This window comes from Falco cherrug, chromosome 3 (assembly GCF_023634085.1).
Source record: "Falco cherrug isolate bFalChe1 chromosome 3, bFalChe1.pri, whole genome shotgun sequence".
Taxonomy (NCBI): domain Eukaryota; kingdom Metazoa; phylum Chordata; class Aves; order Falconiformes; family Falconidae; genus Falco; species Falco cherrug.
In genome coordinates this window covers 101,221,695-101,247,547 of record NC_073699.1, presented here as the reverse complement: position 1 = coordinate 101,247,547, position 25,853 = coordinate 101,221,695, and the positions used below count along the sequence as shown (strand labels likewise).

Below are 25,853 nucleotides of genomic sequence, written 5' to 3'. Positions count from 1 at the left end.
TGGTACAGAAAACCCAATGCAGAAAGCCAGGCATGAGAAATGTCGCTCACCAACGCCTGTTTTGGTTACATTTCCCACCACCAAGCAGACAGGAAATGTTCTCAGGCTCACAAAGAGGCAAACAGAAGCCGGAGCTAAAAGTAGACTTTTTTTCTTGCCCCCCCAACGCCTGCACACTATTACTCTGAAAGAACGGAAGCCATATGGGGATCAGGTTATTATTCAGCTACTTATCGCCTTCAGGTGGCTCCAAATTAAAAAGAAAGATTGCCAGCAGATGTACCCTTCTACTCTATCTCTTCTTCATATGGCACGTTACATTATTACATCGACACCCATCTGCATGCTCTACGCAAAGGTATGCCAGCATTTCATTAGCCAACCTTTTTTTTTTTACCCCCCTTTAGGAACTCACAGGTCAATAGCAGAGCTGAAAAAAAAATAAAATATCACTCTGGGCTTCACGACCACAGTCTTTTTTTTTTTAAAGGAACAATCCAAAGGAGTTTCAGATTTATTTTTTGAAGCTGCTGCACCTGGAACATGGCGATTGTGGCACGGGTATCTCCCCAAGAGCTCCGTCATCTCCTGCATCACCTGTCTCTGCTGTAACCACCACAGTGCCTTGCCTGTCTTTGCTTGTCCCTGGAGTCATCAGATGCATTTGCGCTTCTGTGGGTCCTTAACATCCCACCAATCTTAAAGGAAATTCCAAAGGAAGCACTCACTGAAATGAACCACTGATCCAGATTTTGAAGTTTAATTACATCCAGTCCAGTATCTTCTTGTTCACACTTAAGGCTATCGGTGCAATTACTGCTCAGAGAGCAGGTTTCCGTTGGCAGTGAATTGATAATGTGAACAAATGGGTACATGCAGTAAACATGCTCAATTTAATAAGTAACAATGATTAGCACTCTCTCCCATTTTGCTTTTGTTTTGTGGCTAGCTAGACAATAAGAGAAAGCCGCTGTTTGCAAACAAATTTTTGTATCAGATAAGTGCACAGAAAACTAACACAGACCTCTCCAATTATATGTATATATACACTAAATATATGTGATGTTCAAAACATCTCAAAGACACAAAATAATTGATGATGCAAACTTGACCTACTGTGGTGCTCACTGGCAATTCATATCCGCTTTAAGGCATGAAAAAAAATAATGAAGAAAACTATGGGTATAATACATCAAACTCACGAACTCATTGGCTTACTTATGTCTTCGTAACCTTGCAGGCTGATTTGCAACTACTGCAGATTTGCAGGAGTAGAAAAATACATGTATGAACAACCAGGCAAAATACATCCAGAACACTAACCTCAGGGCATCTTAGTGTAAGCATTCCTCTGTTCACTCACACAAACAAAAAGATTCATTGCCAGTAATGGGTACGGCTGAAAAACAGAAGCACAGCTGAAGTTTCAGAATACAATTTCCCCATGTGTATATATGAATTATTTGATGTTTTCTTAGTACAAAGAACAAAAAGTAGTAAACATTTTATCTGATGCTGTTCATTACACACTATAATCAGAACTATGCTCCGGCTCCATGGAAGTGAAGCTGAAGGTTAAATTTGGGAATGCAGCAGGAGAACCTTTCAGCTGTGAATACTGAGGCAGGTTCCTCTTGAATTCCTGTTTTTCTTTTAGTTCTGCAGCTGCTCATGAACTTTCCAGAATTTGCTGCTGAACACTAGCTACAGAAGACTTTAGAAATACTAATATACTATTTTTAACTACACGAAAAACAACTTATATGAAAAAAAAAAAATCATGTCAATATTATTTCCAAGGTGGACTGGTTGTTCTCATCCATTGAAATCAACTTTGAAACATTCTCCTCCAGGCTCTATTATCCAGTCCCCAATGTTGAAGCATCCTTAAAAATCACTCGGTGCAATTGAGGAAGGTCCACATTCTCCAGCACAAGTGTCCTTATAGTATAAAGAGCTCTGAATAGATTTGGAAGGCACTATGCAAGTCAACACACACTTTACAGTAACACAGGCTTACATCATGGCAGTATTACATGAACTTGGATTTTTGGTGCAGAACAGCATCCCAAATCAAACACGCAGAGAATTGTTTGAGCTGGCAGGGACCTTCAAGACAATCTGGTTCCAACCCCCCTGCCCTGGGCAGGGACACCTTCCACCAGACCAGGCTGCTCCCAGCCCCGTCCAGCCTGGCCTTGGACACTGCCAGGGATGGGGCACCCACAGCTGCTCTGGGCAGCCTGTGCCAGCACCTCACCACTCTCATAGCAAAGAATTTCTTCCTAATATCTAATCTAAACCTGCCCTCTTTCAGTTTAAAGCCATTCCCCCTTGTTCTGTCACTACAGGCCCCTGTCAGAAGCCCCTCTCCAGCTTCCTGGTACCAGTACTTTAGGTACCTGCAGGTCCTGTAAGGTCTCCCTTGAGCCTTCTCTTCTCCAGGCTTAACAACCCCAACTGTCAGCCTCTCTTCACAGCAGAGGGGCTCTAGCCCTCTGATCATCTTCATGGCTTCCTCTGGACCTGCTCCAACATGTCCATGTCCTTCCCATGTTGGTGGCCCCAGAGCTGGATGCAGCGCTGCAGGGGGGGGGTCTCACCAAAGCGGAGCAGAGGGGCAGAATCCCCTCCCTCGCCCTGCTGGCCACGCTGCTGGGGATGCAGCCCAGGGCACGGGGGGCTTTCTGGGCTGCGAGCATACATTGCTAGGCCATGTTGAGCTTTTTGTCCACCAGCACTGCCAAGTTGTCCTCCTCAAGACAGTTCTCAATCAATTCTCCACACAGACTGTATTTGTGCTTGGGATTGCCCCAACCCTGGTGCAGGACCTTGCGCTTGTCCTTGTTGAACTTCATGAGGTTCACTCAGGTCCACCTCTCAAGCCTGTCAAGGTCCCTCTGAATAGCATTGCTTCCCTCCACTGTGTCAGCTGTACCACACAGTTTGGTGCTGTTGGCAAACTGGCTGAGGGTGCACTCAATCCTGGTGTCTGTGCTGACAAAAAAGATGTTGAACAGCACTGGTCCCAGTACAGACCCCTGAGAAACACCACTCACCACTGGTCTCCACTTGGACATTGGGCTGTTGATTGAAACTCTGTGAGTGTAACCATCCAGCTGATTCCTTATCTACCAAGTGGTCTATCTGTCAAATCCATGGTCTCTCCAGTTTAGAGACCAGGATGATGTGTGGGACAGTGTCAAATGCTTTGCACAAGTCCAGGTAGATGACGTCAGTTCCTCTTCCTTTATCCACCAACACTGTAATCCTTTCAAAGGCCATCAGGTTTGTCAGGCAGGTTTTGCCCGTAGTGAAGCCTTGTTGGCTGCCACCAATCACCTCCTTATTTTCCATGTGCCTTAGAATGGTTTCCAGGAGGATCCACTCCATGAATTTGCCAGGAACAGAGGTGATACTGACTTGCCTGTAGATCCTCAGGTTTCTCTTCTGTTTTTTTCTTTTTAAAAATAGGGCTTGTTTTTCCCCTTTTCCAATCAGTGGAAACTTCACCAGACTGCCACAGCTTCTCAAATACGATGGAAAATGGCTTAGCAACTTCATCTGTCAGCTCCCTCAGGACCCACAAATGCATCTCATCAGAGCCCATGGATCTGTGCACCTTCAGGTTCCTTAGACTATCTCAGAGCTGATGGTCTCCTGCAGTGGGCAGTTCATTCTCCCCGTCCCTGCCTTTACCTTCTACAACTTGGGCGGTGTGGCTGGAACATTTGCCGGTGAAGACTGAGGCAAATAAGTTGTTGAGTACCTCAGCCTTCTCCATATCCCGGGTAGCCAGGTCTCTGTTTCCTTCTGGAAAGGACCCACACTTTCCTTAATCTTCCTTTTATCATCAACATACCTATGGAACCTTTTCTTGTTGCCTTTGATATCCCTGGCCGCATTTAATTCTCTCAGGGCTTCAGCTTTCCTAACCTCACCCCTGGCTGCTCAGACAATTTCTTTGTGTTCCTACCAGGCCGCCCATCCTTGCTTCCACACTCTGTAGGCTTCCTTTTTGTGTTTGAGTTTGTCCAGGAGCTCCTTGTCCATCCATGCAGCCTGCTGGCATTTTTGCGTGACTCCCTCTTTGTTGGGATGCATCACTCCTGAGCTTGAAGGAGTGATCCTTGAATACCAATCAAATTTCTTTGCCCCCGCCTTCCTCCAGGGCTTTATCCCATGGAGGGATGGGATAGCCTACCAAGCACATCCCTGAAGAGGCTGAAGTCTGCTCCCCTGAAGTCCAAGGTAGCGAGCTTGCTGTGCACTGTCCTCACTGCACTAAGGATCTTGAACTCCACCATTTCATGGTCATTGCAGCCAAGGGTGCCCTTGAGCTTCACATTCCCCACTAGTCCCTCCTTGTTGGTGAGAACAAGGTCCAACATAGCACTTCTCATTGGCTCCTCTACTGGGGAAGGAAGTTACAATCAACGCATTCCAGGAGCCTCCTGGATTGCTTATGCCCTGCTGTGTTGTCCCTCCAACAGATACTGGGGTGGTTGAAATCCCCCATGAGGACCAGGGCTTGTTAACATGAGGCTCTGTCTATTGAGGACTTCATCTGCTCAGTCTTCTGAGCAGACCCCCAGTGTAATGTCACCTGTCCCTGCCCTCCCTTTAATTCTGACCCATAGGCTCTCAGTTGGCTCCTCATCCATCCACAGGCAGAGCTCCACGCACTCCAGCTGGTCACTGACAGAGAGTGACAGCCCCTCATCTCCTTTTCCTAAAGAGCCTGTATCCTTCCATTCCAACACTCCAGTCGTAGGAGCCATCCCACCACATCTCCATGATGCCAATAAAATCATAGCCCTGCACATGTGCATGTCTCTAACTCTTACGTATTCCCCATGCTATGTGCGCTTGCATAGGGGCATTTAAGTTGGGCCCCTGATGGAGCTGACTTACTGGCTGGAATTCCTTTGTGCTGCTCTTCAGGTGCTCTCCTGCTGCTCTGCCATCCCTCTCCAGGCTCTGGACATCTATTGATGGCACTGGTGTCGAACTGGTAGGAATGGGAAGGATTGAGGTGCCCCTCCCCCAGCAACTGTAGTTTAAAGCCCTCTTCACCAGCTTGGAAAGCCTATGAATGAAGATGCTTTTTTCTCCTGTCAGATGGGCCTCATCAGCCCCCAGGAAACCAGGTTTCGCCGAGTCTCACAGCCTTAGCAGCCAAACCCCTGGCTGTGGCACCAATTGTTTAACCATTTGATTCGCCAGATTCGACTGGCCCTTTCAAACCCCTTCCCTTCCCAATCTCTTGTTGAAATTGCTCTGATCCTACACTTGTAAATTACTGGACTGTAGAACAGATAATTGGTTGCAGAAGGTGACCATAGAACAGAAAATTGGGTGCAGGAGGTGGCCATACTGACAAGGAGAAGGAGCAGTCATCATGTGGCACTTCTGGACACATGAGGTCCTACAGTACAACTAGAGGTGTTAAAGATACTATTGTAATCATTCTGTTCCTACGGCACCCATTTTGCAACAGCGCTGAGGCTGAGAGAACCACAGACACTGCAATTGTTATTGGATGCATCTTGCCCACCCCGCTACTCTGGTGCCCAGCACTTCAATAGTTTTGAGCTGGTGCTTGGCTAGACCTAGGTTCCCCACCCCCTGCAAAAATATCTTCTGTCAAGGACATGCTGCCTACCCTGTCTTCCTCCCCGCTGCCACACAGCCTCTGCGCCAGGGGGTTGGATGAGCTGCTTGTATCTCCTGAGCCTCGTAGCAGCAGGGGAAGCCACCCAGGAACGGTCAGCTCTCAGGCCTCCCGGAGGAAAAATGAGAGAGCTGGGGGAGAGCAAAGACTCCACCAATCAGTCGGTCATTTCCTCTGGCTGACAATATGCAATATTCCTATAAATCCGTCTTCTGCAGGACAAGACAATCACCTGAAGAGCTGAAATCTATATGTGACACTCAGGGCACAAGCAAGGCTGAGACATCCAGGTAATATCAGAGGTACAATTACCCACGGAGGGGAAGCAGCCAGGAGGATGATAAGTATCAACAATTTGCCTATATAACAACAGGAGACAAAGAGCCATATATCTTGAGCAAAATAATGTCTCACTTCCTCCAAGAAATTGAACTATAATCTCAGCTGACAAAGTATGAACTTTAAAGTATAATTTTAGCATAAGGAATAATCTTACTGCCAGCATTTCTTCTGAGCTGCATCTGCCTGGCTTTCCGGTCGTGACGGCCGGCTGTTCAGAGATGCTCGGGCGGAGCCGGTTTGAGCAGGGACAGGGGAAAGGGTCCTGTGGCAAAACCCACATGAAGTCCAGGTCTGTGTTCATCGACTCCTGTGGAAGTAACAGAATTAATTATCGAGCTGCTCGTCCTTTGAACCTCAAGGGTTATGATCTGAACAAGAATACACCCTGTCACTGAAGCACAGATGCTGAAACTTTAAGGCTGATTCCCTTCCTTAAAGGGAATCAAAACACCCTGATGGCACCTGGTGAACATTAAAGCCAGATTTGATTTCAAAGTCAGAAGCCCTTGGGAAAAACAGAGGTCACATTTGTCAGGTCACTCTTCGCTCTCCAAACATTGCTTTCTTCCCTTCTTTCTTTGTGTTTTCATTAACACTATCAAGCCTGACAAATATTTATCTTCTTTTTTCCATTTCTTCTCCCTCTCTCCCTGCCCCCCTTCATTCCCTGCCATTCCCTGCCATACCCTGGCAGGTACCAGCCTGCACCACCCTCACTGTGTGAAAACCTGATTAGGAGAGTGAGCTCGTTTGTACGATAAAGTAGCAAACCAGAGCTGGTACGGCCAAGCATGTGTGACCCCTCCGTGCCCATTGCACGGCCACTCTCCTGTGCTTCAGCCTGCAGGTCAGCACCCACACAACGTTAGCCACATGCATGGAAAAGCCTTCCTGCACCTTCAGGTGGGGCCACCACTGCCCAATGGCTCCCAAGTGCGAAACAAGCAGGGACCAGCTTCTGTAGGAAAGGCAAAAACCCTGACACTGAGGCAGCTGGTCCAGGAGTTTGTTTGCAGGAGAGGCTGTTGGCAGAAAAAAAACCCAAAGGGATGGGGTGGGGAAAGAAGAAACTTCTCCCTGTGGGAAGATTCTTCCCAACTGTTTGGCGGTGGTGAGTTCACATCCTAAAACCAGAAAGACTCAGATCCCTTTCACAGAAGTCACACCAACAAAGAGTCCTGTAATATATATGTAATATTTATGTAATATGCAATATATGGCAATATTCAATTATACACTTGCTAAGTCATTACCTTCCATCACCAAGCAAAACTGTTTCAAAGCTGGAAATACCCTGTAGGAGTTTGAATTGCTCTGCTGTATCTAAGGACTGTGCACAGAACTGAAGCCACCTCCTCTCCTGTGTCTGGGCGCCTATGTCTATTATTATCTGTAGGTGAAATGGAGCAGCATGAACACTGTTGGCATGGCAATATAAGGGGAATTTGTTCCCAGCTAGGCCCTTACCCTGTAATTTTTACATGTCTGCGAACACACTGAATCAGAAAGGCCACAATATTTTAAAGGATGAAAAAGTCTTTTTTGTTGTTGTTGTTAAGAAAATAATATATAGAAAAGATTATTATAGAAAGGATTTCTATAATGATTACCACCACTCTCTTAGAATCTTGCTTTCTTCTTCTTACATGTAAAGATTAAATAATTAGATAAGCCATTAAATTTAAAAGTTGAATTCTCTGAGTTTCTTCTTACACTTGTTCATAAGCAAGGTCTGGACTGCAACTGGAAGGCTGGTGCGCATGCATGCTGTCCCCAGGGCACCCTGGGGTGGAGTGCTACAGATAGATTGATATTAGATACCCTAAACTCCATTTCTAGAGACACTAAACTTTTGAAACCCCAGCCCCAAACAGTGGAGGCATCACTTCATCAGCATTCTGAGAGCATGCTGAGAACTGGAGACACCTACTGCCCCAGTGCTCCTTGGATCCCCTCCTCTGCCCTCTGGCACAAGTCCAAAGAATAACTTGTTCCAATAAACTATGTTAATTTAGCAAAATCAAGGTTCTTTACACAGATACCCTATTTGAAGTGCCAGAAGCTGACACCAAATTCCTCTCTCATATTTCTTCATACAACCCAGAGCCACGCTACTAAATTTCCAGGGGCTAATTAAGACAGTGATGCCCATCCACACTTCCCAGGGCACAGGGGGACAGAGTTGGCCTCACACTCCATGGCAGAGGTGGTAGGTGGTCCAAGTACATAGGACTTGGAAAAAGCCAGCAGCTCCACTTGGGGAAGCACAGAGTATTTCCACTTCATACAGTTAATTTATTTACAGCTAGGCGCTGGTCTACTACAAACCACAGACACCCAAATAAAGAGGGTTGGGTAGGGTGAGTGTGCGTGTGCTCTGGGTTCATCTTTCAAGGAAAGAAAACAAGGTGCAATATTGGTGTTTCAAAAACCCCCAACGCTAAAAGGACCTGAAAGCAGTGGCTTTGCAAGAACTTTACCCAACAGCACAGCATCTGTCTGTGCTTCAAAAGAACTCCCCAGTCCTTGGCTCGCGGCTGATCTAGCCAGCTTTCCTTCTGGCTGGATGCAGCCTTGGTCTTCCCTTTCTCCCTCTGCAACACCTGTAACTGGTTGGCAATTTTAAGAGCACGGCACAAGGCAGGGGGTTTTGCACAGAGATCTGAAATTTTCTGCAGAATCATCTCCCGCACTCTTCTTCCCCTCTGCTCCACCGCAGCGTACCTGCGGGAGGAAAGGATGGGTATCAGTGGTCTGAGTGCTGGAGATGTATGTTTCGCATCAAAGACTGTAATTTATTTTGGGAGGTAGACCTGTTGTACTCGGAACACATACCCGGTGCCCGTGGCTGACCTGTGGCATCATGTCACCTGATGTCACTGTGAGCTCACACACCTGCTCCAACGGTGCAAAGAGCTGAGGGTTTTCCCTGATTGATGTGTGCAACTGCTTCTCGGGGCTGTGTGGGTGAAGGATGTGGGCTGGCTCCAGCAGCACGCCGACCTGAACTTCCCCCTGACATTGCACAAGGAGGAGACAGACCGAGACTCATACCTGCCCACCCACACAGACAAACCAGCAGATATAAAAACACATGACCTTAAAAACGAGGACATGATCAAAGAGAGAGGAACGTCTCTCCCTTTTGCTTTTTCTTCCCTCTCTCACTAGCACTGCAAATAAGTCATGCATGAAAATAGCCCATAAAAGCAGAGGGCTTGGCTTTACCTCTGGTGAGGCTCTGCTGACTCAAATCAAGTCACACACAAACTCAGTTGGCCTGTTGCCTTCACCATGTTTGCCACCACACTCCTCTTAGCACCCTCCTAGAAAATCCCTCAGAAATTTCTAACTCTCCATTTGTCTATTTAACTCCAAAAGAAAAAGGAAAAAGGGAGGGTGGGTGGAAAAAAAAAAAGATTGCACTTCTGTCTATATAAAAAGTACAAGTTTGGCTTAAGAAAGTATCTGGAAAGTACAGAAGGACCAACTTCTCAAGTCTACAAAAACAACCACTTCTTCCACATACTCTCACCTATCTCCTGAGAGGAAATTCACTGCTCCGAAACCTGATATTCTGCGTGCTCTAATTAAGGAAAAAGGAAATAACTTTCACAGTCTCTTGTGCAAGGGCCAATGAATGTAAGTCAAACACTCACCTAAACCCATGAAAATACTTTGAAAAGAAGTAAAACAAACATTCTGATTTCCCAGATGCATATCCAGTAATGTTTCTGATGTAAAGGGCAGTGGGTAGGAAAAAGAACAAGAACTTAGTGATGTGGGAGGGAGATGCACCTTTATCATCCATCATCCCCAACCCATTTTATGCATTTGTGATGGAGGGATCTCCTCTGAGCTGCTTTAACAGGGCTACCAGGGTGGTACAAAATGGACAGTGCCACGTCTTGAAAAGCTGCTCTCTGAGAAGCATTCTGGTTCTCTGGTCACACTTATTTCTGTAGCACCTATTAAGTACTTAGGTAAAGTTAGCAAGAATCAAGGGATATGCAGCCCTTATGTCTTCATCCACCTCCTGAAGTTTCAGGAAGAAAGTATTCCTCCTACAAGCAATTAGGAAACTCCAAGACTTCTTTCACATTGAAAACACTTTCTGTCCATGGTGTATAACATGTTATTCCACCTGCTTCCAACTAGTTTAGTGAAGGTGGTTATTCACCACATCTGTACCAAAGGAGAAAAAAAAAAACGCTAGCCAAAAATAATGTTTACATACACATTTCCAGTTCCACTCGGGTTCATAGTGATCTGCCTGTGTCTGGCCCCTTTGAGCTCAGCTACAGCGCTGAAAGAAGGCAGGTGAGTGCAGCAACCACTTCTGAGACTAGAGATTGCAATCAAGGGTTGTTCACTAAACAGTTTTTTTCAAATCTAGAGACTGCTAAGAGCACACTTAGTTTTTCACTGCAAATGTACTTAACTTTATTTGAGCCAGCAAAACTGAAAAGGAGACATTTGATGGGACAGGCATGACTACGCTAGAGATAAGACCTGAGCATTGCCACTCTTGATGCAAAGAGATGACCACAAATCCTTGTGCACCTTCTAGCACAGTCAGCTACAGCAACACTAATTGAGATGTAATGGCAAGAATAAGAAATGTAACTTTTCTCATCTATTTTCTTCTACCAGTGTCAGTTAAGCGAAAGACACACCATTCTTTAGATGAGGATGCTATACAAGATCTAGTATCTTCCATCTTGTTTTCCAAAATATGAGGCAACTTCAAAAACAGAAAGAAAATGCTGGCTTCCTTTTCAGGTGTGCTCTATTTGTTGATCATTTGCTGGGAAAGTTCTAAACAATTCAGCTGAAATACATTGATCTGAAAAGACTTTACTGCTACTGGCTATGTTACAGACCAGGACAAAGCAAAGCACCCAAAGCTTTTACAGGTTACCTCTGAGCAATGCCTTCTGAGAAATTATAATACTTTTGCAACTTTATGCATCTTACACTGTTCACAGAAAAAGAGTGGTTACATCTGATGCAAAAATTATGGTGAGAATAAATTGATAATCATATTAACAGGGTTAAAACTCTATTTTCATATAGCATCTTTTTATCCCTAGAACTCAAGGCACCTTGCTTACTATCCCTATTTCCCAAATAAAAGGCCTCAGGAACATTCAGATGAGTTACTTTCATAAGGCTGTACAACATGGCACTGACAGACCCTGGGACACAGCTCAGGCTCTACAGTCCTACCAGATGGTGAGCAAGAAAACTGGATACCTTGCTTTTTTCCTTATTTTAATTTCTACCTGTGCCTCTATGTTTTCGATCTGCCTCATTTAGAATAGCACTGCTTCAAATCCTGGAACACAACTGGTTTTTTTTTCCCTGGAACTGCCCCTGCTTCCTGCAAGACTGAGCAACTACATGTACAAAAACATTCACAACTCCAACTCGTGCAAGAAAGGTCATCTCCCCCTGCCCCCCAAGTACCATTAGAGTGCATATTTGGAAAAACAAGATAAAAATTATTTGAAAACATGAGATACTGGCCTGTCTTTTCCTGGCATGGTACACACGTTACACACTATTGCAGTTCCTCCTATTGGTCAGAGTGTATTGATATTGCTTTGGGTATTAAAAGCCCCCAGTAATGCCATGATCACAGCTACAAAACTGGCATTTTCTAAACCATTTGTATTTGTTGTGCATCCATTCTCCCTCTCAGAAAGCAGCACCTTACCTCTCACCCTTCTATGATCTACTAAGTGCAGTCTTAATACCTACTGTAGACAGCAAACAGGCAAAAAAAAATTTCCAAACTACATAGTTAGATGTTTCAGGAAGAAGCAGCGCCCACTCAGTGGCAGATGATATCAGTAGAAATGTCACAGCCATCTTTTTTTCCTCCACCTCCGTTTCATCTTGAATACCTGGTGCTGCCAGAACTCCTTTTAACAGAGCCGAGATTTCCCTGCCAGCCACAGCTGTCAAAAACTCACACCAGCGAGTCCCACACAGATGGATGGATGATAAGGCTGTAAGCAATTCAGGGTCCTTCGGCTACCAGCAACTCATCTATTCGCTCCAGAGGTGGCTCCGCAAATGGACAAGTTGCACCTCCCAGCACACCAGCCTGGCCAGCTGCAACCTGGCTGAAGCAAGAAGCTGCATCCCGCACTCTCACCAAAAAGGTCTGTAATCTGCAGCATGAGCTCCAGAACAGGGGCTTTACATTACGTTACATATTGTAACATCTCTTTCTTATCCCAGATGGCAACTCCCAGGTTTTGAGACCCTGACAGCTGGCACTACCCAGCACAGGATGGTTAAGTGGATGTAGTAACCGCTCCCTGCCAGTGCCTGCCCATACACAATCTCTTCCTCAGCCAGATGTTTTCCTTCACACACAAAAAAAATGTCATCAAGTGTGAGAGGAGCCAACACTGCGGTGTTTTGCCTTGTGGCTAAAAGCAGAAGGGTTTTCTGTAGTCGGGAATTCAAGCCAAGGGGTCTGGGAAGCAGGAGATCTTTTAAAGCTCCTCTGCCTGTAGAGTTGGCTGAACTTCACTTTTTGAGATTAAATACAAAGGCAGTCTCCCCATCAATTCCTCTACTACAAAAACATCAACCAACTCAAGCTCCTGCTGAACTGCAATACCTAGTAGGCTGGAAGCACTCCTCTGAAGTTTCATTGTGCATTTTCTGACAATTGACACAGGAAACCAGTTATGAGCTTTTTGAGACTCAGAAATAAATACCAGTTATTCAGACATGAATCTGCAAATACTGGTAGCAGCACAATAAACACCATGTAATTTGTCTTGCTAAACAAAAGCCAAACTGAATGGATGAAATAATTATTGTAAATCAAGCACATAGTCAGATTCCAGCTCATCTTCCTGTTCGTGTCTCCACACACTCAACACAGAAATCATCTAATCTCTTAAGTAAACAAACACATAAAGGCATCAACTAAATTAGAAGCTCCATGGTGTTGACATATTATGATCTCATCACTCTTTCTTCTTTGGAAGCACTTCCTTGCCAAACTGAGTTTAATTCACCTGAAAACCTTAAGCAGAGAGTGCCTTAAACTAACAGGAGGCAAGTTGCTCAGTCACGACTACGCTGCTCTTTTGGTCTGGTTTTAATTTGACTGAAAGCAATTTATTAATTTGATTTGAAGCAAACACAAACCTGGTAAAAGCAGATGCAACAGTTCTAAATGGGATATGATTCAAAACCAGCAAATGTAAATGCATTTTAAAGAAAAAACACTCTCCTGTCTTTGGTTAAATGAAGAGTTAATGTTACAACCATAAATTGACACCTTTTTTTTTCTTTTTTTTTTTCCCCCCCAAAAAGCAAAACCTCGCAATTAACCTTCGGGCAAATCATCAACCTCCACAGTGCTCAGTATTCAGTCTCTGAGACATTTATGGCAAAAAACAGCCCTGTGAGGCCCCACGATGCAGAAACACCCAAACGCAGGTGTGTCTATGGATATTTGTCTATTTTCTTTCAACATTTCCACCCTGTGGCTGCTTATCTAGACCGCCCTCTCCTTTCCACATTAATCTCTGTTTACTCTTCTGTTTGGCAGCGAGAGAGAGAAGAACACTCACACACTTGTGTTTACAGTCCTCCGGACCACTCCTAGTAGCTGTGCTTTGACTCAACAAATTTCAGGAAAGTCAGAAGCAATGTGCAACTTCCCGGCCATGCTGCTTTGGAAGGAAATGAGCTGTGCTCCGTAGGGAAAAGGAAATTGCTTTGGAAGTCTAGACCGAACCCTTCCTTTTCCATCACTCCTCCCGTTTCCCCCTTGAACATATTTAAGGCGAAACAAAAGGAAGGTGGAGAATGAAAAGGAATCATTGGGCAGTTTTCCTCTCGGTGTGTAATAAAAACATGGTTGGATGTGGATTTAAACAGCAGCGAGACATCAGCTAGAGGAAAGGGAGGAGAGGCACAGGACTAGAGCAAGTGCCTGAAAGGTGAGGATGTTGGCAGCAGCTGGTGTAGCAAAATGTGAGTCAGGAACACGGTGAAAGGCAACATAGTGCGGGCAGCCCCTCTGACCCTCCTGTCAGGCTGGATTTGTCTTTAAAATGCAGCAAGTAATGCAGCTGTGCAGCTAGCTGCCTAAAGCAGTGCCAGTAAAAGGGAAAATCGTGCGAGGTATTTAGTAAACTTGCTCTGTTTTGGGATAACCCCCAAACTGAAGACACAGTACAAAAAGCAGCTGTGAAATCAGATCAGAACAGCAGAGAAGCTTGAAACAAATGAACTCAAGCAAATTTTAAAAGAAAGCTACAGAGACCCTATGAACCAAGGCAGCTTGGTACCGCTTGATTCAGCTGGGGATCAGGTAATACAAGAGCCAGCTAAAAGGCTTCCCAATTCAAGGAGCAAAACCAAGGGAACGAATGTAGAAGTTGCTGGGTATTGAGAAAGAATGACCAAAGGGGTTGGGGGAAAGTCAGACAATAGATTTTGAAACATTAAAGATCATGTCAGAGCAATGTTTAAATCAAATTGACAGGGCCACCACCAAGGAAGCAGTAAGCAAGAAAGTACATGGGCACATGGGCATTTAAATGGAACTGCAGAATGGCCAAGCACCAAGTGCCACTAACTCGCTCTATTTCCTACATAAATGAAAGGATATATTTTGTTTGCATTTGTTTTTTATAAGGAACAACAAAAGAGGAAAGTGTGTGAAACCAATCCATCGTAAACTGATTGCTTTATGTGCACCTCAGGAACTTTGCACATTCCAAGTACTCTTAATTCCTCTCGCAGCAAGAGAGTCACTGCAGCTTATATGACCTTCCCGCCCCCCCCCCCCCCCCCCCCCCCAGGAAAAGGAAACCAGTTACATCAAGACAGCAGCTGGACTGCGAGATCACAACTCTCTACTGCTCAGGGGTAGAGCTTGGGCTGTGCCCTTGGTCAGCCTTCTCACAGCGATGCAAACGAATACAGCAGCGCTCCTGGCACCTTCTGTCCCTCTCCATAAGAAAAAAAATGAAAAGGGAATACTCTGAACCACCCTTTAGCCCCTGCTGGCACATGTCTCCGCATGGAGCAGGGGAGAGGAAAGGGAAGAAGCGATCGGACAAGGCATCAGCCAAGGGCTCACGGGGAGGAGCGCTGCGAACTCCTGCTGGAGTCACACCGCTCGTATCCTGAGCTTATATTGGACTACAGCGTGTGCCAGAGCTCAACATCGGGTTTATTAGTTGTCTTACTTTCCAGGCAAAAAAAGAGAAAAAAAAAAGGAAAAAGAAAAAAGGAGAAGAGGGTTTGGTTTTCTTTCTAACCAAGTGCAGGAAAGAAGTTTTATTCCTTAAGGAAAATTCTCAGGAGTGGGAATGAATATAAGGACTTTACTTCTGAATCATCCTGTTAATGACCTAAATCCCACAGCATATGGGGTTCATATAATGTTGTCAGCTAGGAAACTTATTTTTAAATAATTTATTTTTATTTTACAAAAGAAAAAGGGGGGTGGGGGGAGCAAGGGGAAGCGGTTTAGAGCTCCTCCCTTTCTAAATCACAGTTGGACCCAGAAAGACCAGTTTTGTTTTTAAACAAAGTTAGCAAATTGCCCTTAAGCTGGCCAATTCCAGTAATCAGCATCAGAGTAATGACAGTCACTCAGCCGGTTTCCCCTTTGCCAGACCAAAAATAACCATTCAGCTAAATTCTTCCCAAAAATGTTTATTTCGGCCAAAGGGCATGCAGTTAGGTTGCAGGCATATCTTTCTTCCACTTGGAAAATGTACACCTCAATACCTAACATCATTTCAACATCCCTCTGTTTATTCAGAGGTACCATTAGACCTATTATAGGTCTATATATCTTCAAAATAACCACAAGCATCTCCTCCCTTTCTTGTTAGGCACAGCAGCAAAGGAAGGAATTTTATCAGCTGCTGCCGTTCAGTTACAGCCCTTGTGCAGTTTACCGCACGCTTGTAATGCACCACAGGAAAAACATCTATTTCTCAACAATCATGAGAACTTTCTGCTGATTATAGACACTAATAAATCAATATAAAAGCACCATTTGTATTTATTTGAGCCACTTTCATCCACCTAAAAAGCACAAAATCATCAAAATCACAATAAACTTTCCAGGTGTTAAGTCAAAACCACTCCTAATTAACCAACCTGGAAATGCCAAGTGGTAGCTGCACCATTACACAGTGTATTTATGGCACAGAGAGCCTGAAGCACAGAAGGACCACAAAGCTGGTTCGATGCAGCCCATCCCAGGCATCCCAGTACCAGGACACCGAGGATGCTGCTGAGAGCAGGGACTATGCAGCAAGTTTTGCCTTGGCAGCCAGTAAAGAGCGTTCCATTTGCACCTCCTAGCAGAATAAAGGCATTCCCTATAAGAAATTTGAACGATAATAATTTAGAACAAAAGTAATAATAATAGAATAAAAATAATTTAATAATAACAACAAAATACACTAGAAACCTGTATTTCACACCGCTATAGCCACTCATGCCCCATCCCAGTCTCTCCAGTTTTGGAGAACAGGAAAGCCACACTTAACACCTCCATTTCATCCCAGCCAGCATGAAACAGCTTTTTTCCCAGAGACTGGAAAGGACACTGGTGCCAAGGCTGGGGGCAGGCGAATAACATGGAGTTCACAGGTATAAAATAACTGTTTCATAACTTGTGAAAAAAATTATCTCAGTGAGTCTACTGGAACCAAAACGTTAACTAAAAGGAGCAGACGAAAACTATTTTTCAGCCCGTGGTCACTCAGCATGAGATAGTGGAAGGAAATGACGGTGAATCATCTCAACATGGGATGGAACAAAATCTGAAGGAGCACTGGAGGCAAAACCCAAGAGATAAAAGCTAGGGTAAGCTACTGCTGAATCCTGATGAAGTCACAGCCGAAGGGAATTTATCTTTAATCCCCTTGACTCTGAAACAGAACACATTTCTTGAATTACACAGTTTTACGTTTGCTTTAAAAATGTAATAGAAGATTAAATATTTTCAGTTGTTACCATTCCTATTCTAAAAATGGAGAACGTGGCCATGCAATTTTAATACAAATGAGTCAATATTGTAGTTGTTGTGGCATCTATATAATTGTGTTTGTGTAGGCACATATGTCCGTGTGCACACGTAGTATAAGCCCATTCATTATATTTACACACAAACTATATAAGGTTTGTTTCAGACCAAAGAAAGGGCTTGTGCTTCCACAAATATTTTTCTCCATTAGTTCGTCTAATAAAAGGCATTTCCTCTCTGATTCTTGTAGTGTGACACACTACTTACGCTCTAGTAGTATTTACATACAGACAGCACACACTTATTCCCCCCTTCCTTTTTTTTAGTTTGACTTACATCAATGGACTGAAAATAATTACACCCTACCAGCTAATAAAAATAAAGTACTCACACATCAGAAAAATATTCAGTAAGGTGTACGTCTTACTAATACACATGTATTGCTAGGCAGTACTACTTAATATATATATAATATTTTTTTCCTGAAAACAAAAGGGTACAATTTACATTTTGTACATAAGTAAAGGATAAAACCTTCACACCGCAAGTCTTTACAGCCCCATAATTTACACTCTGGTGTCATAAACCAGCAGTAAAATATTTTAGAGATAGCCATAAAACTGTGATCCAAGTCCAATCTTTTCCAAAGCTCTGCTTCAACTCGGCTCTGAGGGTCTGAGCAGGATTACTTATATTTGATCAGTAGCAAAGTTCGCATGTGGTCCCAACTTTTCCAAAGTTTGCCCATTTTCTGATGCAGCCTCCCAGCTCAGGCTCACCTCTGTGTCTGGGAAGGGCTGGACATTTTGCTGTGAATGTTTTCATCTAAAGAGGCTTGCATCATCAAACCCAAAATGCTTTATCTGAAATACATGGAAATTTCAGGTAAGCAAAGGAAGGCGGGGCTCTCTCTGAACTTTCATGGGGATTTCTGGTGGGCTGTGATGGGTGTGGGTTTTGGGGGCTGCCCACATCTTGATTTTGCCCCTGCTCCTGGGATTTCATTGCTTCCAGAACCTGCACCTCTGGGCCATTCAAGCGTTACACCAACTAAACCCCAAATTTCCCCAACGTATCCAAAACATGGCAAACTGTGAAGCCTCAGAGCCTTACCCCGGTACAGATCCAGTGAATCCAAGAGTGGAAACTGCAGACAGACCCCTGGCATCAGACTTCTGCCTTACCATCTGGGCTGCCAGAGGCCACCATCCCCAGTCCCAGAGGTCCCCGGTGCCAGCCCCATGGGGACAGGTGACTTCCCAGTGCCTTGACCGGAGGTACTTTGCCCACCTTGCAAGCTGTGCTTGAATTCCAGCTATGTCTAGGTTGTCCCTGCACAGGGAATGTGTTCGTTTTGGCTATCTGGTTTTAAGTTTCAGGTCCAAATAATATATTAAAACCAAAATACCACTCCAGCCCAATTCAGACTGGAAACAAAAGTTGAAAACATACATGCAAGGTGTCACACACACCAGAAAACTTATTTCTACTTTTTCTCTACCAGAACAAAGTAAGAGGAAGAATGAAACAGTCCACGCTCATAGCATGCCTCATCAATTAATCACTTACAAAAAACTTCATTTAAAAATTGTTTGGAGCTACACTCACCGCAGTCAGCTGGAGCTTTGCACTGTATCAATGGGAACAGATCAGACACTGTAGAAGATGGAGCAGTGAGCTATGACAATTCAACGTACTATTACCAAAAACGCTAAGTTTAGATCTCCTAGTAAGGGGTTTAGATTGAACCCACAAGCCACACAGTGGTTCCCTTCATAAATAACTCGCAATCAGTGAGAGAACAGTTCATATACTGCTGTTAACCCCCGAAACAGAGCAAAGACATTTTCCTGATAAATACTGTAATGATTTATCGATCGGGTATCAAAATAAGTGGATGTTATACACCAGAAAGTAAGCGTAGGGAAGTGGTGCATGTTGTTACATAGTAAAAAAACTGGATTTTAGTTCTCCTGGTAATCACTTCTTTACTTGACCACAGGAAGCAGGCTACAAAATACCACCTTTTTAAAGTAAGAAACATTACAGTCAGGAGGCGTGTAACAACTCAATCGCTCTTACTGCTTCTTTTCACAAAGAATGGATTCATTTTACCAGATTTTTTTTTTTAACTCTTTCCAGAAAACTAGGCTTGCATGATTTCTTTTAATTTATTTATTTATTTTAAGGTTACATAAATGTAAACAGTCTGCTAGAACTTCTTTGACTAGAGAAGCAACAGTGATGCCCAGGAAATGGGTTTTAGGCAGCTTTCCTGCATGCTGTGCAGTCATGTGGGTGGGGTTTGTTGTTCAGTTGTAGGTTATACTCAGCTTGAAAATCAGCAAAGTCATTATTTCAGGATTTTCAAGATTCCTGGAAACCTCTAAGAACTGTACGTAACATGTCAGGCCCTGATTTGGGAACGCACTTACCTGTTTAACCTCAAGCACAAGACCTCACATCTTTATTACACAAAACTTTAATCAAGCGTTTAACTTTGAACATGTATTGAAGTGCTTTGCTGAATCAGGAAGGATCTGGACCTTTTTAAAGAGCAGCATCGTTAATTGACTGCAAAGATGTTACATCCTGCACTGAGGCTCCTAATGAGCCATGGCTGCTGGCAGGCAGCTCGGGGAGCACGCAGCAGCAGCTGCAATTCTGCAGCCAGGCCTGTGGACCCCACGTTCCTCACAGGGTACCCCCACCCCTCCCCAACACTGCAGTACAGGTCGTTGCTTGTTCCAAACCTACCGGTTCCTGTGCATACCTGGCTGCTAGTCACCACAAATTTTAAAAAAAAAAAAACAAAAAAAACCCCCAAAAACCCCAAAAAACAACAAAACAACCAACCTCTCCATTTTAGAGTCACCTATAAACTAATACTGAAGTGATTTACTTAAATGTTAAGTTTTACGGTGGAAGAATATACAAGGCAATAAAATGCCTTTTACAGCTGGTTAAGCACTGAAACAAAACTGGAACATTTGCTAACTGCAGAGGGGATGCTGGTGAGCTATTCTAATGCAGTGAGCATTCATATAATGAAAGGAGATAAAAAAATTCATACGTCATCGTTTCCTTCATGTCGTTTCATCTTTCAGCGCCACATGGAGCTGCAGCCGCCACTCACCTCAGACCTTCTGCAGAAGCCGATAGCAAGGACGTGTGGTCTGGGGACAACTGAACAAAGACAGGTTTTGAAAAGTGTAGATCTGTTCGAGGCCGAGTAAGTAAATAATTGATCAAAGCCACATCCTTAGTGGAAGAGGAATGCTATGATTAAGAAAAACATTTCCAAAACAGTGGCCTGAGTATCTTCAGCAGCTTAACTGAGAACCTGAAGAGATCACGCTCAGCCATGATGCAGGCATGTGCAAATCATCTGACTTCAAAGAACTTAAACACACTACATGGGCTCTGAATTCATCCTAAGTGCTCAATTACCCATTCTGTGCAAGTAAATATTACTGTGAAACTTTACAGATGTTATTTGGAGAAGCTCAACATTCTGCTTAAGAAAAGACAGCTTTGATGGTGGCAATAGAGACTTTGGTGGTGTTTGTCAAGGGAACGTTTGCTATTTCTAGGCTGTGGCAGAGTGAAATTCTTCTCTTGTCATAGACTACTGTATTACAGTGCCTTAAAGTAAAAGGATCTCAAAATAATATGAGTCCTTTGGGTTATTCCAGCTTAAAATCAAGCTACTCACACCCCTCTTCTTGAATAAAAACAAAAATAGAGAAATATAAGAAAATCTCCATATGATTTTAACTGCAGCAAAATCAATTTAACTTAATTATTCCTACACGTCTTCCCCAAAACTCATCATACAACTTCCTCAGGTCAGATTTTTACTGCATGCACTCTCTGCTCTCTCTCCATACACTGCATTTTGCTTTTGTACGACATCAAACAAAATGGGCCCCCACCTTCAGCTGGAACTTTTATATAGCATTGCTATACAAATGAAAGAAAATATTTTAACAGTTTAAGCTGGTTATTGTTTCTGGTGCTCCAGCTAACATTCCTGCTTACTTTGGATGGGTAATTGGTCTATAGTCTCTGATTACAAATTCTTACACAACTTAGATAAAATGCAAGGGATAGTTGTTTGGTTTTTTTTTTAAAAAGAAAAAAAAAATTTGGGCGCGTACTGTGTGAAAACACTTTTCCAAACTGTTCTAAAAACCATGGGTCAAATTCTGGAGTTGCTGTTATTCATAATTTTTAACATACTTCTGATGCACAAAGTTAGCTTCATTCTTTACAGCTGTAGATGAGTCACACTTCAGCACAAACTGTACATTTTAATATTTAATGCTCTGTGTTACCTTAATTGTGACATCTTGAATAAGGTTATCAGTGTTTAGAATAATATTTTTTTTGTTTGAAAAACACTTTAGAAATTCACAACTAATGGGACACATCCAATGACTATTGTATTTGACATGATTTTCTTTTGTCCTTGTTGAAGATGGAGTTACTTCGGGTACGCTGGCAGAACCTCTTAAGTAACATGTGACAAGGTGGCACATGTTCTCTTAGTGTCACCTTATTCAAAACAGTAAATCGTTTCTTGTTCTTCTCAATGATTTGCAGCAGTATTTTACACTACAGAAGAGCGGTGTCCTGTAAATGACATCTGAAGGATGGAAAGAGTGTCAGCTCTTCTATCACCACAATATTTGGTTTCCTGCTCACACAGTCAAACAAATTTTGAGAGACTGAATTTAGACCAAGCCTGAGTACTTGTGGCTTTCTTAGCCCACAACCAACTTCCCAGACTTTCAGTTTGCGAAAGTCATCGGAACATTAATAATTATTCTCCTTTGAACCACAGATACTCCTTTCCCATTTATTTGTCTTCCTGTAAACACATTTTTTGCTTCAGCGCAAAGCAGTTGCATCCTACACATCTAAGCAGCATGACCACAGTACTTCAAAACACCTTTAATCAAAACTATAGTGTCCAAACTATTTCTATATGCAGCTACCACAAGCATGTACCCACAGAAGCTTCTTTGCCTTTTTAAGTTGCAGTGGCAAAGCCAGCATTTCTCACACATCCCTTTCTACTTAGCAATGAATAAATTCAACCTTCAAAAATGCCTAATGCCTTAGACTTAGAAACAACGGACACAGGTGAGGGATGATAGAAGTAGCCCATTCTGGCATGACAGTGTTTAGATCATGTCCCCATTTAAACAGGATCCCCAGGTTTAATCTGCTCCCACCACCACCACCTTCCTCTGCCCAGGAGGATCCAAAGCTGGGGTCACATGTGCAATTTCCAGCAAGTTTAAAAGCATCTGCTCTTTTTTGCATTTGCTCGATTTAGGCTACAGATAGATTCTTCCCACCTTGATGCTTTGCCTGTCCTTCTCCACTCACCTCCTTTCTTACAGGTTGTTTTTCCCTCACTGAGCCTCCGGTGGGGTTTGGGCGCAGGACTGCAGACACACGCTGGTGTAAACACAGCAGTACTTGGGGGTGGAGGGAGTGTCACAAAGAGATGATTGTAAAGATACCAGTACTTCAAGCAAGACTTTTTTTGTCATTATCGTCGTGTCCTGCCACCCCCCCCCAGCCTTTTCCCCCTCTACAGTAGACCCTGTAAAACAAGTGTCCCCTTTCTCCCTCACCCAGTCTGTTCCTGTGCTGCTCTCACTCTTGACATTACTGCAAGTCTCATGACTCGAAGAGGCAGTTCCCAAAGAGAAATGCTCAAGTGAGAATGTCATGACCAGTTGACCACAAATGCTACCATTATTCATCGTTAGGCTGAATTATTCCTGCCCACCACAGATCACATCATTATGCAAAGGCATGAGCTAAGAATATGGGGAAAGACTGGCAAAAGGTCTCTTTGAGAAGCATGCCAAATTTCACCAATTCATTTCACAAACAAAGCATCTCTATCAAGGTAATCTTTACATATTCCAAGAACTTTAATGCTAAAGGGAATCCAGGTGTTTATTTCTGAGCTTCAGTGCACACATTTCCCTGGCTTACATTTTCAAAAGAGGGGACTAGATATTACAACAGCAGCAGCATGAAAAAAGAGATTCAGCTCTGTTTTTTCCATAGCTTCATTCACCACTGCGGTCATTCCTCTTGGCACTGACATTTTAAAAGCTGCAGGAAAAGATCAGAAATGAGGTTGACTTCCAGATTATTTTTTTTTCCCCAACGTGAATGTTGTCAGCCTCATGTTTAGAGGGAACATTTAAGCTTTGTCATTCCATTTCTTTTTTCTAGGACCTCTACAGGGAAGTTAGTTTATAATTCAGAAAAAAAATATACACTAACAAAATACATGAAGGAAAACCTCCCTTAAGGGAAGACTTCTTTTCAATTAGAGAGGAGACTAATCAAAAGAGCAAATGACAGCAACTCATTCTCAGGGCACCACCAGATGAAGACCCATTTAACAATTATACACGTGTGTGACAAGAAGCCACGTGTGGCTTGAATATGCTGGAGCTGTACCCACACGGTATTGCAGCTTAGTGATTCCATGGCAATGATCTCACCCTGCTGCCTGGGAGGGGGGAGCAGATAATTGTGGTCAGCTTTGGCACATGCACATGATCAGGAATCTTGCAGAACTTCCATCACCCTAGCATTACCATTCCTGACACAACCGAGGGCAAGAAGAGATGCAAACGGGTACAGCAAGGTGCAAAGGGGCTGCAGCTCAAAACGTGCCTGTGCTGCACCCATAGGAGCGGCATCAGAGGATGCTGAGATAAGGGAGTTACATGCACCCGGTTTCTCATAAAAGCACAGGATTTGTAATGAAGCCGCTAGGGATCCCAGTTGTGAGCATGACCCCAAGCACCTTGCACCTGACTTCAAACCAACCAAGCCTCCTGAAAATAAGTTTGCTTTGCGGAGGAACAGCACAAGCTTCGTTTCTCCCATTTCTACCTCCACAGCCTGTGTGTCCTCGCCATGCTCCCTGCGGCATGAGGCATGGAGCAGGGTTGCTGCAGGGAAACGCAGCAGGGAGGCAGCAGCAGCAGCCACGGTGCAGCTCCAGAACCAGCTCAGGGCTTTACCTGGTGCTGGCACTCAGTTTCCCCTTCGCAAATTGTTTAACAACTGCCCGACTACAGCCAGCTCTGCTCAATGGCCAAGCCTAAGTGTGCTTTTGCACATTTAGGCAGGGCAGATCCCAGATTTGAAAGTATTTTTATGTAACAAAAGGTATCTTAAATCGACAGCACTTGGAGATTAAGTGCATATAGTTACAGATGAATACAAACTCCTGAAGAAATGGCTTAATGCTTAAAATATTTTGAGACTATGGCACACTGTCCACAGGCCCCACAGGTTGCTTGGAAAGCAGGAGGAGAAACAAATGTGTAGCAAAGATTTTGATAATATGTCCATCCTATCTACACCAGCTAGCTTGGTTTGATTCAGCAACCTCAGGAAAGACAGCAGGGTTATCAAGAGGGAAAAGCACCTTTAAAGCCGCCCTGATTTTGTGCATTACCTGCGGTTTGTACCATGCTCAGATTTCTAGTCCTTTAGCCATGCTAACCTTTTGCCAGCTAAACACACTCAGCAGCACCCACCACAACGAAACCAACTGTCCTTACAGCGGCTGTAAATGGGATTTGCCTCCTTCACCCGAAGGCAGTGTGTGGGGGCCAGGAGGTGCTCGGGGCTGTGCTGCATCCCCAGCACACACAGAGGGCTCTGGGAGGTGGCAGAGGGGAGCAGGGGGGTGGGAAAGCAGTAGCTGCTCTCCCAAACCCAGGCACAGAAGATGTGAACCATTGTGCACACCATGAAGGCAGGCTGCCTACACAGCAGAGTAGCTTTTAGCTACTGTTTTAGCAGAGTGAAAGGCCACACTTAGTAGGTTGCCTGAAGGCCACCTGTAGGTCTAACAAATAAGGGACTTAGGGAGAGGTGGAAGAAGTTGCTTATGCCAAAGGAAAGGAAAAATGTGTTCTGGAGCAAAACCAACCCACCCTCTCTTCTCCAGTCCCATTTTCCTTTTGCCCTCCTGTTCAGCTGCAAAGAGAAAGCCTCGCATTCAGTGATCCTGCTACAACATTCCTGGCAGGAAGGGAAGGACAAATATAGCGGAATTCCATTTACCCCAAACATTGGCTTTTGGTTTATTTCATTTCTTTCTAACTTGAATTTTTTTTAAAGGCTTTGAATTTTTCCTCATTTTTTTTTAAAATATATGTTGCAGGAAAAACTACAGAAGTCATGTCCTAGTTTAATCCCCATGTCAAAGCTCCCCACCCCGTGCTTCACGCCCTGCTCCTTCGGTGCGCGCCTCGCTTACGCAGAGCTGCTCCGTACAGCCCTGCTGGGACCCAGGGAGAGGGAATAAGGAGCGACCCAAGCACCTCCCATTAATATTGCAGTGATTATTCATTTCCACAGTTCTTCCAAGACCAAAAAAGCAAAGTTGTCAAACTACAGCAAAACAGTAATGTTTGGGAAGCAAGGCAAAATGGTCAGATTTTCACACTTTATTGGCCATTTCAACTCCTGGTGCGATTTGTTCCCTCCTCCCGCAAGCCTCTGTCCCTCGCCCCACCACCTCCCTTAGCAGGGCTTGCAAAATAGCCGAGGGCAGCACAGGGCAGATGCCAGCGCCTGACCTCTATCCATCCGTAGCCAGGCGCCATGTGTGAATGAGGTTTGGTGCTGGTTTCCATGGCAATGCAACCACACCGTAAAGTGTACGCCTCGCACAGAGGGGGTGTTGCAGAGGTACATGAAACAATAGAGCTAAGCTTAGGACGTATAGCTAAGCGTAAGATGCAT

The 25,853-nt window shown here is 44.1% G+C and overlaps 1 long non-coding RNA gene across 3 annotated transcripts in view; it reads right to left on the bottom strand.

Moving 5' to 3' along the window:
- The window catches only part of LOC114014675 (uncharacterized), a 268,275-nt gene that overhangs the window by 43,512 nt on the left and 198,910 nt on the right, over positions 1–25,853 (bottom strand). For all 3 annotated transcript variants that reach the window (XR_008731533.1, XR_008731534.1, XR_008731532.1), the window contains one exon: positions 6,171–6,323. This is a non-coding gene — a long non-coding RNA (uncharacterized LOC114014675). The remainder of the gene's footprint in view (positions 1–6,170; positions 6,324–25,853) is intronic.